The sequence below is a fragment of the Ambystoma mexicanum genome, chromosome 2q, assembly GCF_040938575.1.
Source record: "Ambystoma mexicanum isolate Mex_15411 chromosome 2q, UKY_AmexF1_1, whole genome shotgun sequence".
NCBI classification, from domain to species: domain Eukaryota; kingdom Metazoa; phylum Chordata; class Amphibia; order Caudata; family Ambystomatidae; genus Ambystoma; species Ambystoma mexicanum.
The window spans coordinates 509,844,853-509,861,048 of NC_090924.1; positions in this window are offsets into that span (position 1 = coordinate 509,844,853).

Sequence of the window (16,196 nt, forward strand, 5' to 3'; positions counted from 1 at the left end):
ACGAGATGGTAACACCTGTTGAACCGATATCGTAAGATTCAACCTTACCTACAACTCTGTCCTGCCCTTGAAGTCAGACAGTTCATCCTGAGGCTACGTATAGATCAACTCCCGGTGATGACTGTGCTGGGACCCAGTTTAAAGGTACCCCCTGAACTTAGGTTCTGCTGAATATGTGCCTTGCTTGATCAGGCCCGAATCAGCCCAGCATGTCTTAATGCAATGCATGGAATTGGGATCCATCTATATGTGCATGCTGGGCAGTTTGGGTCTATTCTTATGAGGCAATTTTTTCATTTAAAATTATTTATTTGTTTATGGCACAAAGCTCCTTTACAAATATTTTGAACAGTCATACATTCAAATTTATAGACAACATATACAAATATATACAATCATCTTCTTCACTTTTACAAATACATATTCAACTTAAAAACAAATAAAACCATCTCATAAAACAAAACAACATATAATCTTCATTTTCCATGATTTCTTCATATAAGATGTCCATGATTTTATACAGCTTATTCATTTTATCTCAAAGAAAACATCTTATCCCAAATTTCAGATGTATGCAAGTAAACAGAACCTAATTAGGGTCCTCTAACTCAAAATCAGTCCGGTGTTCTTGAATAACTGTGAAAAATCTAACTAATGCGAGTATTCCAGTCTGTCTGTTACCCCACATACATTGGGACCGCAGTAGGTCACTAGATGATAACAACTCAATATTGTAGAACTTGCCCAAAAGGATTCGCCTCAATTCCCAAAGTGACCACAGTGAATTACTAAGTGTTTTAGTGTTTCAGAACTTTGCTTATCACCACAGAATCTACAACCATACAGATCAACCACACCATGTTAATTGGTCCAATGCCTCATTCTGTCTTTCGTATGAAATAGGTTTAACTTAAATCTCATGTACAGAATTCTTGCTTTAGGGCATGGAAATAATAACAAGTATTGAAGGCGAGGGAATTGTTTGTGAAAAAACCTTGCTTGCTCTCCCTAGGATTTATACTTTCCAATCCCATTGGAAAAATGTTTTCTTTCCCACATCTGTTCTTTCATATAGTTCATTTTGTTCCATTGCTATCAGGTATAAGAGCATCTTACACTTCTTGACATAATGCTTAATTGACAATGGATATTCACGTAACACCAGTCTATCAAAATCCTCGTATAACGAATTTGGGGGAGGACATAACATTTTCCCATAATGTGTTAACTTTCGCCACCAAAATTTAGCGGCCAATGAGTTGAGACCTAATTCATGTAAAATCTATGAGTTTGGTAATGATTTCGGAAGGCCTAACACTGCTTTCCAGATTTTACCTTGAAGCTTATTCAATATTTTTGTTAGGTCCAATATACACAGATCAAGTCCAAACAATATTATTGGTTCCACCTTTAGAGTATAAAATTCAATAGTAGGTGAAAGAGAGAATTTCGATTTTTTGTGATATATGATTTTCGTTTGTGATATAAGATGAATTATTTTCATGTTTAATGTGCTGTTCCACATTGCCAAGTAGTTAACATCGCATAGATTATATCCTAGATACCTTGTAGCAAGTGCCAGGTCAATTACCACTTGATTCATCTTCCAGGTGAATCTATAGATTTATTTTCTGTTCGCAAATAACAGTATGTTCGATATGTTCGATTTGCTAGAATTAATTGCAAGATTGTTAATGTTCGTATATTCAGAGAACCCATTAAATTTGATTTGCAGCGCATATGGCAATTTATCAGAGAATAATGTCGTCTGCGAATGCCAACCAATTAATTCTAGTATCTACTAGCTTGACAGGAAATACCTCAATATTGTCCCATATTTTATCAGTGTCACATAAGTAGAGGTTAAACAGGATGGCTGCCAACTGGCATCCCTGTTTAACCCCCACCTCTGTGTCAATTTCCTCTGTAGTTGAACCATCTTGGTTGATCGGAACCATATATGACGTTCTGATATGCAGTAATGCTATGAGTCCCACAATATGGAAGGAATTACATACACAATCTTTTTTTCCACAATCTAGCCCTTATGACACTGTCAAAGTCTGCGGAAAGATCTAAAGATGCCATATAAATGGCTTCTGATTGAGTATTGTGAGAAGTTTCTAACAAGTGGGCAAGGATTGATGCATTAAGTGTTGTTCCCATTGCTTTCTTAAAGCCCACCTGGTATTTCGATAACATCTGGTTTTCTGCTACACAAGATTCTGATTCCTTTAGGAGAAGAGTGGCAAACACCTTGGCAGGAACATCAATTAATGATATCAGGTGGAAATTACTAGGGTCATCAATTGTCCCTTTTTATGACTGGGGACATTTATTGCTGTGAGCCATGAGTTAGGGATCACTCTGGTTTCAAAGACTGACTCAAACATAGGTTTTAACAACTTGGCCCATAAATGCGGATCGTCCTTTAGTAGGCAAGGAGGAATCTCGTCATGACCTGCTGCTTTAGAATATTTTAGCTTTCTAATGGCCCATCTTATATCATCAAGATTCCATGGACATTCACTAGAAATTTTCTTAACCATCGATGAGATGTTGGCAGAAAGGAAACTATTAGGTAGCGCACATCTATTTAAGATATATTCGGTCCATTTCTCTCCTGTGATTGCTACATCGAATATCTCTTTCTTATCTTTACCGCAGGAGCAAAGTATCGCCCAAACAGCTTTTGTATTGCGCTTACATATTTGGCTAATCATTAATTGATTAGCTGCCAAATGGTGTGCCATTTTCACCTTCTTAATTGCATATTTACTTCTCGAAGGAATTTGCTTTTTAAGACTAGTAAATGCAAGAAAATCTTGTGTTGTCTTCCTTACTATTCTAATGTCGATGTTCCGCCTACGCTTTAGATATGCAATCTCTGTGTTCTATTTACAGGGATTATTGCTTACTTAGTTCGCAATATCGTCTATGTGACGTTTTATCACTTTAACATTGAAGTTGTTCAATTTCTGTTTATTCCAGAACAAATGAAGATAATCCTCATCAGACCACAAATCTCGGTTCACCAAATATGATAGTTTTCTACATATTTCTGGGTTCCATCTAATTGATTTAGAATATTGATGTGCTTCGATTAGAGAGAGGTGTGTAACTTTCATAGATATTTCTGGTTGAATATTCAATGTTAACATCAACATCTTATGATCGCTTTAGCCCATGTTATATACCCTAATAGGCTTAGATATTTTCATGAGATTTTGTGATACAGCAAAATAATCAATCAATGACCTTGAATTACCTCTGAACTATGTGTAGTCAATCTGATCTTTTGCGTGTGGAATCGTATGTATATTCCAATTCTCAAGGAACTTCAACTAACAATACCCTCTTTGATATGCCCCAACATTCTGATGTTGGGTCTCAGCAGTTAGTTTGAATAGGGAAGAGGTTTTCAGGATAGAATTAAAATCTCCACCCAGAATTATTTCATGGTTTTCTTTCCTGATAAACTCTTTCTGTAGTATGTCATCCAATTCAAAAAGTCTACAAATTGAGAGAGGGGTTCCAAAATGGAGCCAATACCGGACACAATGGGGCGTCCTGGTGGAGGCGTAATGCCCTTATGAATCTTGGGTAGGGCATACATAGCCGGAATACGAGGGTGAGGCGGGGAAAGAAAAGCAGCCTCACGGGCGCTGATATATCCTTCGGCCTCAGCTTCGTAGATAATGGGAGCGATCGTAGTTTGAAGAGCAGATGTGGGGTCCATGCGAAGCATTTTATAGCTGGTGTTGTCGCTCAGGAGATTGTTGACCATGTTGGTATAGTTGTTAGCGTCCATGATGACGATGGCTCCCCCTTTGTCAGCCGGTTTAATTGTGATGGCTGTATTTTTAGCTAAATCTGAAAGTGCTGTCAGTTGGGTTTTCGTGCAGTTGTTGTTGATGAATGGAATGGTCTCTCCAAAACCCCCCCCTCTTTTCTGTATCTCTACAGGAGTAACCTGGCCCCGCTTTCAGAGTGTCCGGTATTGGCTCCATTTTGGATCCCCTCTCTCAATTTGTAGACTTTTTTTATAAAGGAACAAATTCCCAAAATGACTAGTTATGTCAAAGATTCCACCAATATGCTAATCCTGCTTGATACCCTGCAGTGTGATCCGCAACAAGAATGGCTAGTCACTATTGACATTGAGTCTCTATACACTCGGATCCCCCAACAAGAAACCTTGAATATGCTGAACAGACTACTACACTCTGGGATTGAACTACATGGTGTGTCACCTACTTTCATCTATCAACTGGCAGAGATCGCATTAACCCAGAACTACTTTGTTTTTCAAAACACCTTCTACCAACATGTGTCTGGCACCGCGATGGGAGCAACCTTTGCCCCCAGCCTTGCCAACTTGTATGTCGACCTTTTTGAACGACAACATATCTACCCCACCTCCAACCCCTTTCTCGCCAATCTTGGCATATGGCGTAGGTATATAGATGACATCTTTGTAATCTTTAAAGGAACTGAACAAGAACTTGCTTCCTTTCAAGTTTGGCTTAACTCACTCAATCCTCACTTACAGTTCACACTAGACAAAGAGAAACATTCCACCCACTTTCTGGACCTTGCAATTTCCACATCAAACGGCAGACTAGTTTCAAGTGTGTATAAAAAATCCACCGACAGAAACTCACTCTTATGCTATTCAAGCTACCATCCAAAAGCATTAAGAGACAATCTACCATTTGGACAGTTTTTAAGATACCGCAGGTTGTGCACTCAGACCCCCACTTACATCGCACAATCCAGCCTTCTACGAGACCAATTGACAGACAGGTGATACCCACAGAAATTCATCAGGGACACTTACAAAAGAGCCAGAAATATCCCTAGACCTATAACTCTGCAACAACATACAAAACCAGTCACCCCCACAGGCATTACAGCAGTATTTAGTTACTCGCCTTTACTCAACAAAATTAAGAAAGAAGTAAAAACTCTATGGCCGATCTTGAATACTGGACATACCACCATCCCTGTACCGCGCTTTGCATCCGTACCAATAAACTGACTGCCCCTTAAGTACAACACTTTGTAGCTGAAGGACATACTGCAGACTCCTTCCGATGGACCATCATAGAAAGGGTCACACCTTCTGTAAGAGGGGGCAACTATAATAACATTTTGTTCAGAAGGGAACAGCAGTGGATCTACAAACTTAACACGTGCTCTAAAGGATTGAATGAGAACATCCAGTGGCATGACCTAGCGGTGTTGGTGTAGTTTGGCTTTGTCCCTACACCACCCACAGGACCCTTCCACCGTGTTCCTAGTCCCTAGCACCTGTGCTCCAAGTCATCCAAATGAGCATTCCCCCGCCCCTCTGCATCTCCCTTGCTCGGGTTCCCCCCGTTCCCTCCCCCCTTTTCCCTCCTTTCCTCATCCACTCCACCCCTCCTCCCCCCCTTACCCCCCCTTTCCCTTCAGCCCACTGGATCAGGAGTTTCCCCCTGTCCCTCACAGCTTCGGCACCTTCGAGCCGTGTTGTAAGCCTTGTCTATGGGCGATTGAGCATGTTTTTTGTGTATACACACACCGCCCCTCTGCATCTCCCTTGCTCTGGTTTCCCCCCTTCCCTCCTTTCCTCATCCACTCCACCCCTCCCCCCCCCTTCCCCTCCCCTCCCCCCCCCTTTTTCCCTTCAGCCCACTGGATCAGGAGTTTTCCCCCTGTCCCTCACAGCTTCGGCACCTTCGAGCCGTGTTGTAAGCCTTGTCTATGGGCGATTGAGCATGTTTTTCGTGTATACATACACCGCTCCTGTTGGGATGTTGCCTTGACACCCGCCGACGTCACCCTGACGCTAGGCGGGCGCGCGCTGCATCCTTGTTTTTAGAGGCGGTGGACCGCGACACAGCAACGCGCTCATTTCGAGCAGCAGCACCGAGCGAGTCAGACGCCTCTACGACAGACGCCTCCACGATAAGACACAGGTATAGCCACCAGCCTTTCTGAGCAGTCAGCGCTCTGATTGCACATGCTACTCTCACCAGCCCACCGGCTGTTTTAAATCTTTTTACTTGCGCTTGTTGCAACAACTTGTCCTTTAGCAGTCTGTTTACAGACTCTCCTGTCTTATATTTCAGAGCCACCAGCCAGTCTACATCAGAACAACCTCCTCCAGCACACATTGTGCACAGAGGTACCATTGGCTCCTTTTTCCCTGACTTTCACTGAGCACTTCCCAATTGTGCCTGTGTCCCCCCCACTCCAGTGCACCTCCCCTTACCCCCCCCTTTCCACTTGCTGATAGGATTGTTTTTAGACACCGGTGACCAGGCACCAATGATAGCTTTGTACTTTTCACCGCAATTAGATTGATCTCTTACCCACATTTATCCTCTCATTTGGTGTGTAAGGTGTAGTCCATAGCCTTTGACATGGCCAGAATTCTCATGCCACTGTCTCTTCTCTCCAAAACCCCCCCCTCTTTTCTGTATCTCTACAGGAGTAACCTGGCCCCGCTTTCAGACATTTCTGAAACTCTCGGATTCATCTTCCCTCCTCTGAATTATGGTCCTGATGAATATGGCCCCAATTACGAGTGCCATCGAAACCGGTCGACCCCACAGGTCATGAGGGCTCTCATGACCAATACCAAATATCTATACGGAAAGGGATAAGATATTGCCACATAACAACTATTCCTGCGCGCACCCAGATGAAAAGAGTGTGCCTTTTTACTTGAGCTTCACCTCATCACCCCGGTCTTCTGGCCCTTTTTTCTGTGCATTTCCAACCGCAGAAATTTCTCTGCTTTCCTGTGACCTACGGGAACTATTAAAAATAACATCACAGGACAACAGAATACGTACAGTTAACCTCTCCCAGGTTGAACCATCATCATACAGCCACAGAATTCAATCTCCAGTTCGGAACATTGATGTACTTACGCCGTTGGATTTGCCGCACTTGATTAGTGTCCGAACCATTTTCTTGTGTCAAATCTATCAATACCATTTTACCGTTTTTCTTTTTTTTGTTGAATATTTACACCCTCTTTTTTGGTTTGCTGGTCATTCTTACAAGCGATTTTTGTTTTGGGTGAATTGATTGCTTTACATTTTCTTTTTTTTCTCCCCTTTCTATTGCTCTCAGCTGTAATTTTTTAGTTTTTCTAGACATAAAGAAATTCCATCCATCATTTCTCTCTAAGTCATTTTCTGTAGTATCAATACACACCTCAACCTCCTTTTTTGATTTTTCTTGCTCCAACACTACTAATAATGCTGATGGACTATTGGGAGTGTGTGAGTCTACAAGCCCCAGGGCCTCTTTTAGTTGCTCAGATTTATATGTTCCTATGGAGTCTTTGTTTCCCACCAATTCTTTAATGAATAGGTTTTCTAAAACCAAAAGCCTATCATGGTGCAATTTTGCTCCCTTGGTTAAATCAATTTTTTCGATCTCTTCCTTTGAAGGCTTATAAGACTCTTCTTTTCATCTCACTGTTTCATACTCATTTAGAGGGCTCCCGACTATTATGGATGTTTCTTCAGTCTTTGTTGTTTGTGTTTTCGTACTAATCTTAGACACAGCAGGCACATTATTTTTTTATTAGGTAGATTATTAGCATTTACATTTGCCTTTGTATTTAACATAACCTCATGTGCCAGCATATATCCTTCCAGCTTGCGTAGCATCCCCAACATCTCGCCCAAGGAGCCTTTCATTTCCCTTATTGCAAAGGGCATACATTCATGACCTTTGTCTAGAAGGTTCAAAATCCTTGTTAATACCGGAATGTGTGACAATTTTGTTAATTTAAGTCGAGCATAATTTCATCAGTGAGGTTATGAGTTGTAATCGCCATTCCAGCTTTCTGATTGGGCACATTGATGTTGTCATTGATGTTCCTTATCAATGGGTCAAACTTTTCGCAATCATTAGGTAACCATGCTTTTATCTTGTTTCCCTCACCAGCTGGGGGTGGATGAACAACAACATCTGCCAAGTCCGCCTTTCCCAAGAGAGCCCTAGCAGAGGTTGCCGTATTGCAACACATATCACCTTCCTTGTTACTGTGTAGATGTACAAAATCCCTTTGTGTTCTCGGATTAGAAACTGGCGTGGAAGGGCCTGAAGGTAAACACATACGTCTATCTAATTCAACCATAATCGATGATGCTAACATGGAGATGTCTGCAATCTCATCATTTAATAAATTCTCTGGTTGGTCGAAAAACATGTGGTGATGCTCCTCACTAGATTGCATAGTGACATCCCCAATTTCATGTAGACCATTTAAATCCCTCAAATAAAGTACCCTTTCCTCATTTGACGTGTTGTGGGGTACTTGATGCAGTATACAACCTGGGATTTTGGCTTCAATGTGTGATACAGATGCATTGTATGGCAATTTAGATAATTGTGGTATTATTGATGGTATTGTAAAAGAGAGCTCTCTTACAACCGGTTCTGGACCAATCTCAGAGCTTCTATCCTCTGATACAATTTAATCTCTAATCTGTGTTTTCTGGTGTACAGTGTTTTTCTTTGCCACCATTGCCATCAAGCGTTTACCATTTATGAGACTTGTTTCCATGATAGTCTCTTTCTACACACCAAATACAATTCAATTATACCTTAGTACTTTTATATCTTTTCCTCGAAACCATACACCTTCAGCTGTTATTTTACAACACCAAATTTCTGCCCAGCAAAGTCAGGACACATAGTGTCGCTAATGTGAATTTATCAGATACCACACTTCCTCAATGTTTTAGATTGGTTCAAAGGCACTATGCCCGCAGTCACCCCACATACATATGACACCCTTGTATTACAGTACCGTATTCAGACAATGTCTCCGCAGTTATGGCACATCTTGAGACTTAAAGGCACTACAGCCCGCAGTCACCCCACACGCGTCTAACACACAGGCATTACAGTACCAATGTTTAGACAGTGTATCCCAAATAAAGGAGTGTCGTGAGGCTTAAAGGCACTACGGCCCGCAGTCACCCCACACACTTGTAACACCTTAAATTTTGGAATACCGATAATTAGTGAATGTACTCTCAATGTACTCTCAATAGGGGGGTGTCATGCGGCTCAAAGGCACTGCGGCCCACAATTACCACAAGATCAAGAGACAATAAACAGAATAACAGAAGACCACTTCTGTACCTGGAGACTCGCAAACTGCTACTTCCCCTATAGCATGCTATGCAAAAATATGGTTCACCGGGAGGTTCCAAGGCTCTAGCCCCACATACACCTCTCCATCACTGCACAGTCTAACACACTACAATTTCGATTACCAAAAGTTATGTTTGCGTTAACAGGCTGAACAATTCTAGTTGATGTAATTACAATGTGACCATCCCTTGGTCACAGATAATCGTGTTATTACACACTGTTTCTCGTCGATTTTCCAATTCCTTTAGGTTTTCAAAGTTCAAAAGTATTGTGACACAAAGTGCACAACCTAGTTCAAATAATAACAGTTAAGGAATAAAGTTCCCCAGGCCTCTTTTTTTTTCAGTATGTAATATAGCTTTTCACTCAGTTAGCGTGACTGACAGATTTCAATTGGGCTTCATCCGCCTTCATGTGGGGCCGTGTGGCGCTTACCTTCCCAGAATATTACATAGGGAGATCTACAGCCTCCGCTCTCTTTTCCACACCTCCGCAACCTCTCAAACACCAAAACACACTGCTGGCGCTCTGCGCATGCACAGTGTGCTTATAGTTGAAGCTGGGAAAAAACGTGGAAATAGAAAGGGGACTCTTCTTTAACAGTACTCCAACGTCCAAACACGGAGCTCCCGGCAAGCAAGTCCTTCACCCTGAAACACCAAAACACACTGCTGGCACACCGTGCAGAACTCCGCGCATGCACAGTGTGTTTATATTTGAAGCTGGGAAAAATCGTGGAAATAGAAAGAGGACTCTTCTTTAACAGTACTCCAACGTCCAAACACAGAGCTCCCGGCAAGCTAGTCCTTCACCCTGAAACACCAAAACACACTACTGGCACATTGCGCAGCGCTCCGCACATGCACGGTGTGTTTATAGTTGAAGCTGGGGAAAACCGTGGAAATAGAAAGGGGACTCTTCTTTAACAATATTCCAACGTCCAAACACAGAGCTCCCGGCAAGCAAGTCCTTCACCCTAAAACACCAAAACACACTGCTGGCACACCGCAGCAGTAAAACTCTCCTTTTGCAATTGCATACAATGGTATATTGGGATCCAATGCCTCGTCTCACGTTCTGCTGCTGGCAATTATCTCAAACTCATTTTGAGATTACTTTTTGAATACCCACTCCATCTCAGCCCAACCTGCTCTTTTTAGAGTCTGGCAGCAGGTTAAAAGCCGACTCCCTGATCATAGTGCTTGAGGCCTTGAAGTTGTATCCTAGTTTTGTCATACAATTAATTTATACCATCCGATGTTTTGAAGGCAGTTTTGGAATGCAGCTGAATTTTAAATAACCTTTTCCACTCATACTGCACTATTTTTCTATGAATTTAAGTTGGGCTATGAGTTGCTGTATGTGAGACATGTGGTAAAGTTTGTAGCTTTGAAATTGAAATTGAAGTTGAAATTATTACATTTAAATGCATTATTGTTTAATATCGATTAAATGTAATTGTATTTTAAAAGTATTTTTATGATCTGTAACCATTGGATTTTGTATATTTTGAGTAAAATGTTGGGTAAAATCCTAATTTTAGGATTATATCAAAATAAAGTTTTATTATTACAAAGATGACACTGTTATGGGAGCGTGCCCCATAAGATTTTCCAAAGGCGAATGCTATGCTTGACACCTGCAGTGGTGGCCTCTTCATGATGAGAGAGCACGGCACTGTCACTCATTATGGGTGGGCCGCAGGTGCACCTGGCACCTCTGGGTTTTACTTACGGGCCTTTCTTAGCCACTTATTTGACATGCTCCCAATGTGTCGAGTGCTCTTCATATTTCTTGTGATTCGGCCTGAAAATCTTGCCCAGACCGTAACCAGAATAAGAAATCATAGTAGCACTGGTTGATTGTTAGCGTCTAAACAAAAACACATGCACTTCCCTGTAAGGTAAGAGGGCATGCTTAATTGTTTACACCCTTTCCGAACTGTAATACACATAGACAAAAATCCAATTTCTCATGGGTCAGGTTCCACAATTCACTATTCATTCCTGTAGAATTAAGCTGCTTCAATTGACTACAAATATGTGTGGGTTACCAACATTTTACAAGGAGACCCAAATATATTTATGTGCTGCTCTTTGGCAAGTTTACAAGCTCACAAGCTATAAGCTGTTTCCTCCATTGAAATGTCGCTATGTCCTCTTCCTTGGTCGGATCATTTCCTTATTCAGTTCAGCCTTTCATACCATTCCTCTAAGCCTTCAGTCACTAAACCTGCTGCCCTCAGACGTGACTGGCGGAAAATATCTCAATCAGAGCTTTCTTCAGCTCTTCATGAACGTCTTTCTTCTGCTAATTCTCCTAGCCTTATGACAATGGAGAATGCCTTTTTGGAAGTAACCGACCTTATGGCCCCACTTAAACTATCCAAAGCCATTAAGCGTAGATCAGAGCCTTGGTTCTCTGACGAACTGAAACTTATTGTGCTGGCCTGCAGACAAGCTGAAAGGAATTGGAGGATATATTACTCCCCTATAGCCAAGCTCACCTTTCACAACCTGCTGTCCAACTATCATCAGGCTATTCTATTGGCTAAAAAGACTTTTTTTATAGGCCAAGATTGAAACAGCCATAAATAGACCTAAGGCTCTATTCGAACTGGGCCCCCCCTACTGCTCCTATTAAAACTGACTCTGCAATTCTCCCCTCACAAGTTTTATGTGACTCCCTTGCGGCTTTCTTTTCCTCAAAAATGTAATGTATACGTGCAGTTATTGCTAAATCTGCCTCGGCTACTATTGACCGTAGGAGTCTTCCTCGGTTGGCAGTCCCTGTGGCATCATGGTTGTCTTTTCCGGTGTTTTCGGCCCCTGAGATACTCAAAGCCATACATGGGGCCTCATTACAACCCAGGCGTTAAGGTTTAACGCCGTCAACCCTTAACGCCTGATTCCAATTTGAACAGCTGCTTTTAGCAGCTGTTAAAATCCATGGCGGTAAACCGCCTTGGTGCTAATTACGGCACAGTAATTTACGGTGCCGTAATTAGCGCCTTCCCCACTCCCATTATGCCCTATGGGGCAAAAATGGGAATGGGGAAGGGTAAATGGGAAATGGGGATTTACCGCCCCACTCACCTCGGAATGGGGCAGTAAATCCGCCATCCACCATGGTGTAAACATAGTTTACACCATGGTGGTAAAGTCAGTGTACTTACCGCCTGGGTCGTAATGACCCCCATGGTCTGAAGTCGGCCTCTCCTGCAGACGCCATGCTTCTCACATTTATTAAAGACACTGCCACTGAGCTACTCCCCTATATCACAATCACTATTAACAATTCACTTCAAACTGGTAAAATTCCTAGCCAACTTAAACCTGTGTTGGTGCTTCCTCTTCTAAAGAAGCCCACCCTTGATCCCAAGGTAATGGCTAATTTTAGGCCCATCTCCTTGCTTCCTTTCAATATGAAGCTGCTTGAGACCTTGGTCTCCCCTCTCCTTTCTTCGTTTCTGGAATCCTCTGACTTCTTTGACCCCTTCCAATCTGGCTTCCGCCCTGGAAGGGGAACCAAGTCTGTACTCAACTCTGTTATGGATGACCTTGCCCGGTTGGTTGATCAGGGCGGGAAAGGCAGCGGTTCTTTTATTGGACTTATCCACAGCCTTTGGTATGGTAGATCATTCCACTCTTTTAGCGCAGGTGTCTGACGCAGGCATCTCCGGTCAGGTTTTTGACTGGTTCCAAGCCTTCCTGACCGACCGGTCCCAGTCGGTGTCTCTGCCTCCTTTCCCTTCCCTTCCGGGACTGCTCCTCTGTGGTGTCCCGCAGGGATCGTCTCTCTCCCCCATCCTTTTCAACATGTATATCCGCCCCCTTCTACCTCTCTTACTGTTGCATGGCTTCAGATATTATTCGTATGCCGATGATACGCAGATCCTTGTTCGCCTTGATGTTACCAGGGCTGATACTGCGTGTCGGCTATGAAGCTGCCAGGAAGATCTTGGCGCCTGAATGGCGACCAATTGGCTAAAGCTCAATGGCTCTAAAACTGAGGTGCTGGTGGTGGGCACCACTAACCCCCACGCCTTCTGGACCCCTGACATTTGACCCACCTCACTAGGCACCTGACCTACACCTGCAACCTCAGTCAAGAACTTAGGTGTCCTGCTTTCCTCCTCCCTTTCTGTATGTAAATCTGGGCATTTTATACTGCGGATTCTGTGTACGGTGCTCCCCTTTATTCCTATCAAACATTGTGCTCCTGTGGTGGCTTCTCTGGTCCTGAGCACCACGGACTATTGTAACTCTCTTTACTTAGGTCAGCCGAGTCACCTTACTAGACGCCTTCAACTGCTCCAAAACTCGGCGGCTCGGGTGGTGATTTGCCCTCCCCCTCATGCCCATACAACCCCATTGCTCAGACAACTACATTGGTTGCCGATTGAGAAGTGCATCCTTTTTAAATCTTTGTGCCTGGTACACTGCGCCTTCTACAATCAAGGTGCCGAATACATACGTGAACAATGTTTCCGTTATGTGCCTTCTCTGCCCTTGTGCTCTCAGTCGGCTCTTCTGATTGCTGTTCCTCGTATCAGGCTGTCCCGGATGGGCGTTCGTGCATTCTCCGTGATGGCCACTATAACCTGGAACAGCCTTCCCTTTCAGCTTCGTGCCTACAAAAACCACCTGGCTTTCCGTCGTGATCTCAAGACTTATCTGTTTTAGTTCCCATTGCTGCACCTCTCCTTCTACCCTACCGCCAAGATACCTCTGGGTGAACGTGCGCTTTAGAAATTCTCTAACATAACAACATAACAAGGTAAAAAGAATATGGAGAGTTTAGGTGTCCACGTGAATCATATACATTTTATTCAACATGTAAGCCAACCTACACATTTAAGAACACTGCGTGCTTAGTCTTGCTCCCGGATATTTATGCCACACTAATATCGCCTCATGGTTACATCTATCTCATATTCTCTTATTGTTATTCCCTCTGATATTTACACTTTGATAGTTGCAGAACGGTGATTGTATCTGATGATTGAACCCTTCTAATATTTAAACTACTGGGTTTGCACATGCTTACAACTATTCAATGTTTGCATCTTTTCACCCCACCTCTGATGTTTGTACTACCAAATTGGCTCCCGATTACACCACTTTTATAGTCCCTCCTGACTGCACCGTCTAGAACATGCAGTGTGATACTTGCACCACTGTGTTTGCTCGAGGTTACACCCTGTGATATCTGCATTACACTCTTTTGCCCCAGAGCCTATAAACAGGCAGCAATCACCACAATTGGCAAATCAGTAGCCACTATGAGACCCTTAGGCATGAACCGGCATGGTGTAACTAGTCAGGCACAATATCGACAGATAGTCTTTCGTCTATTTCTTTCTCACCAGAAATTGGAGCACTAAAGACATGGTGCACTCAACCTTGCACAACCCTCCACAAAACAACCCCTCCCCGAATGCATACAGTAAGACACATATGCATGATTATGATTGAGTTTGTCAATCAACTGAGGGCCGTGCTTTGCCTCACGGCACAGGGACACGAGTATCTGAGCTCTATCCACAACCCAGCCCACTGTCTGCAATGTCCCTTGCTCCCCTTCTGATTATCGCAGCCAAAACTATGAGCATGAGCCCAAGTAGAATCTCCTAAGCAGAAACCAAAACCTAACGTTGAAGGGATGATCACTCACTGGGAAAGGGCAAGGCAACATCTAAACCAAACCACTGTCAGACACCAGACAAAATGAGACCCAGATACACTGCAAATAAATACTATTCTGATCCACCGAAGAAGGAATCGCCCACGAGGTGCTAAAGGCAGATGGCATAAAACACCACTTAAAGAAACAACAGATATCCCCACTGCCCTTGCCACTAACTCACTATCTTACCAGTCAGCTCCTCAAAAATATACTACCTACAGCTACTGGACCACTGGATATCTAACAGCATCCTAAATAAGACACAGAGAGGATTCAGACCACTGAGAGGAATCAAACCTGCACTCTCAGCTGTTTGAGAGTATTTTAATTTCCAAACAATATGGATTTCAACCTCATCATTTTGGAAAGGAATGAAGTTCTGATCAAAGGACTTTCTGAAGTCTAGGCAAGAGCAAATCGCATTATTTTCTCTCAAAGAAGATGGAAACCACTCACATGCAAACTTTCAACTCGACCCCTGTAAAATGACACACAGTATCTCTCAGGGATCCAGAATTTAACTTCTCCTATTCAGCATGTACATCTATTCTCTTATAGATATAATCAGCAAACATGGAATGTACCTGTTACAACCAAGTTTATGACACCCGACTAGTTTACATACTGAACTCAGTCTCAACAAGCTTGAGAAGCAAGACTTGGAAGCAAGACAACGCATAGCAACACAGGTTTGAATCCCGGTCTTGCGCTCAGAAACTATTATGTACATTATAAAAGAACAATTATAATTATAAGTATAACAAATTTAGAGTCACACATTGCCCAAACTTACCTCTGATTTACACTTTGATGACCAAGCAGATTTAAACTCAACCCAGACAAAGCCAACACGTATCTGCAATTGCATGCCCAGAGGAGATGGAAGCTCATGGAAAAAAACCTCTGGAAGCACATGTCACATTCCTGATCAGAAATTGCTGTTTTCATCTCAGATAATTCTGATGCATCATGCTATTTCTGTTGTTCCCAGATATAATCCTTGCAGTAATGAGACTGGATTATGTGATGAATCCAAAGGAGTAATCACGGATTCCCCGGCAGTGACCTCCTCCCATGTGGCCAGGGAACAGCAGCCGCTACCTGATCCTGACCCTGAGGGCGTCTTTATGACGGAGGATCACATTGGAGGAGACAACTACCAGGGAGATGTCATAATTTCATTGGACGAGGCACAGTATCTCGCCCTTTCCCATGAGGAAGACCTTCTGGTTCCCAAGACCTTTTTCCTTGAGGGAGACTCTCTGGTACCCAAGGCCCTAATGGCATATTGTCAACCACGCGTTACCCCTTGTAGAAGAAGTAAAGAAACCTCTTCT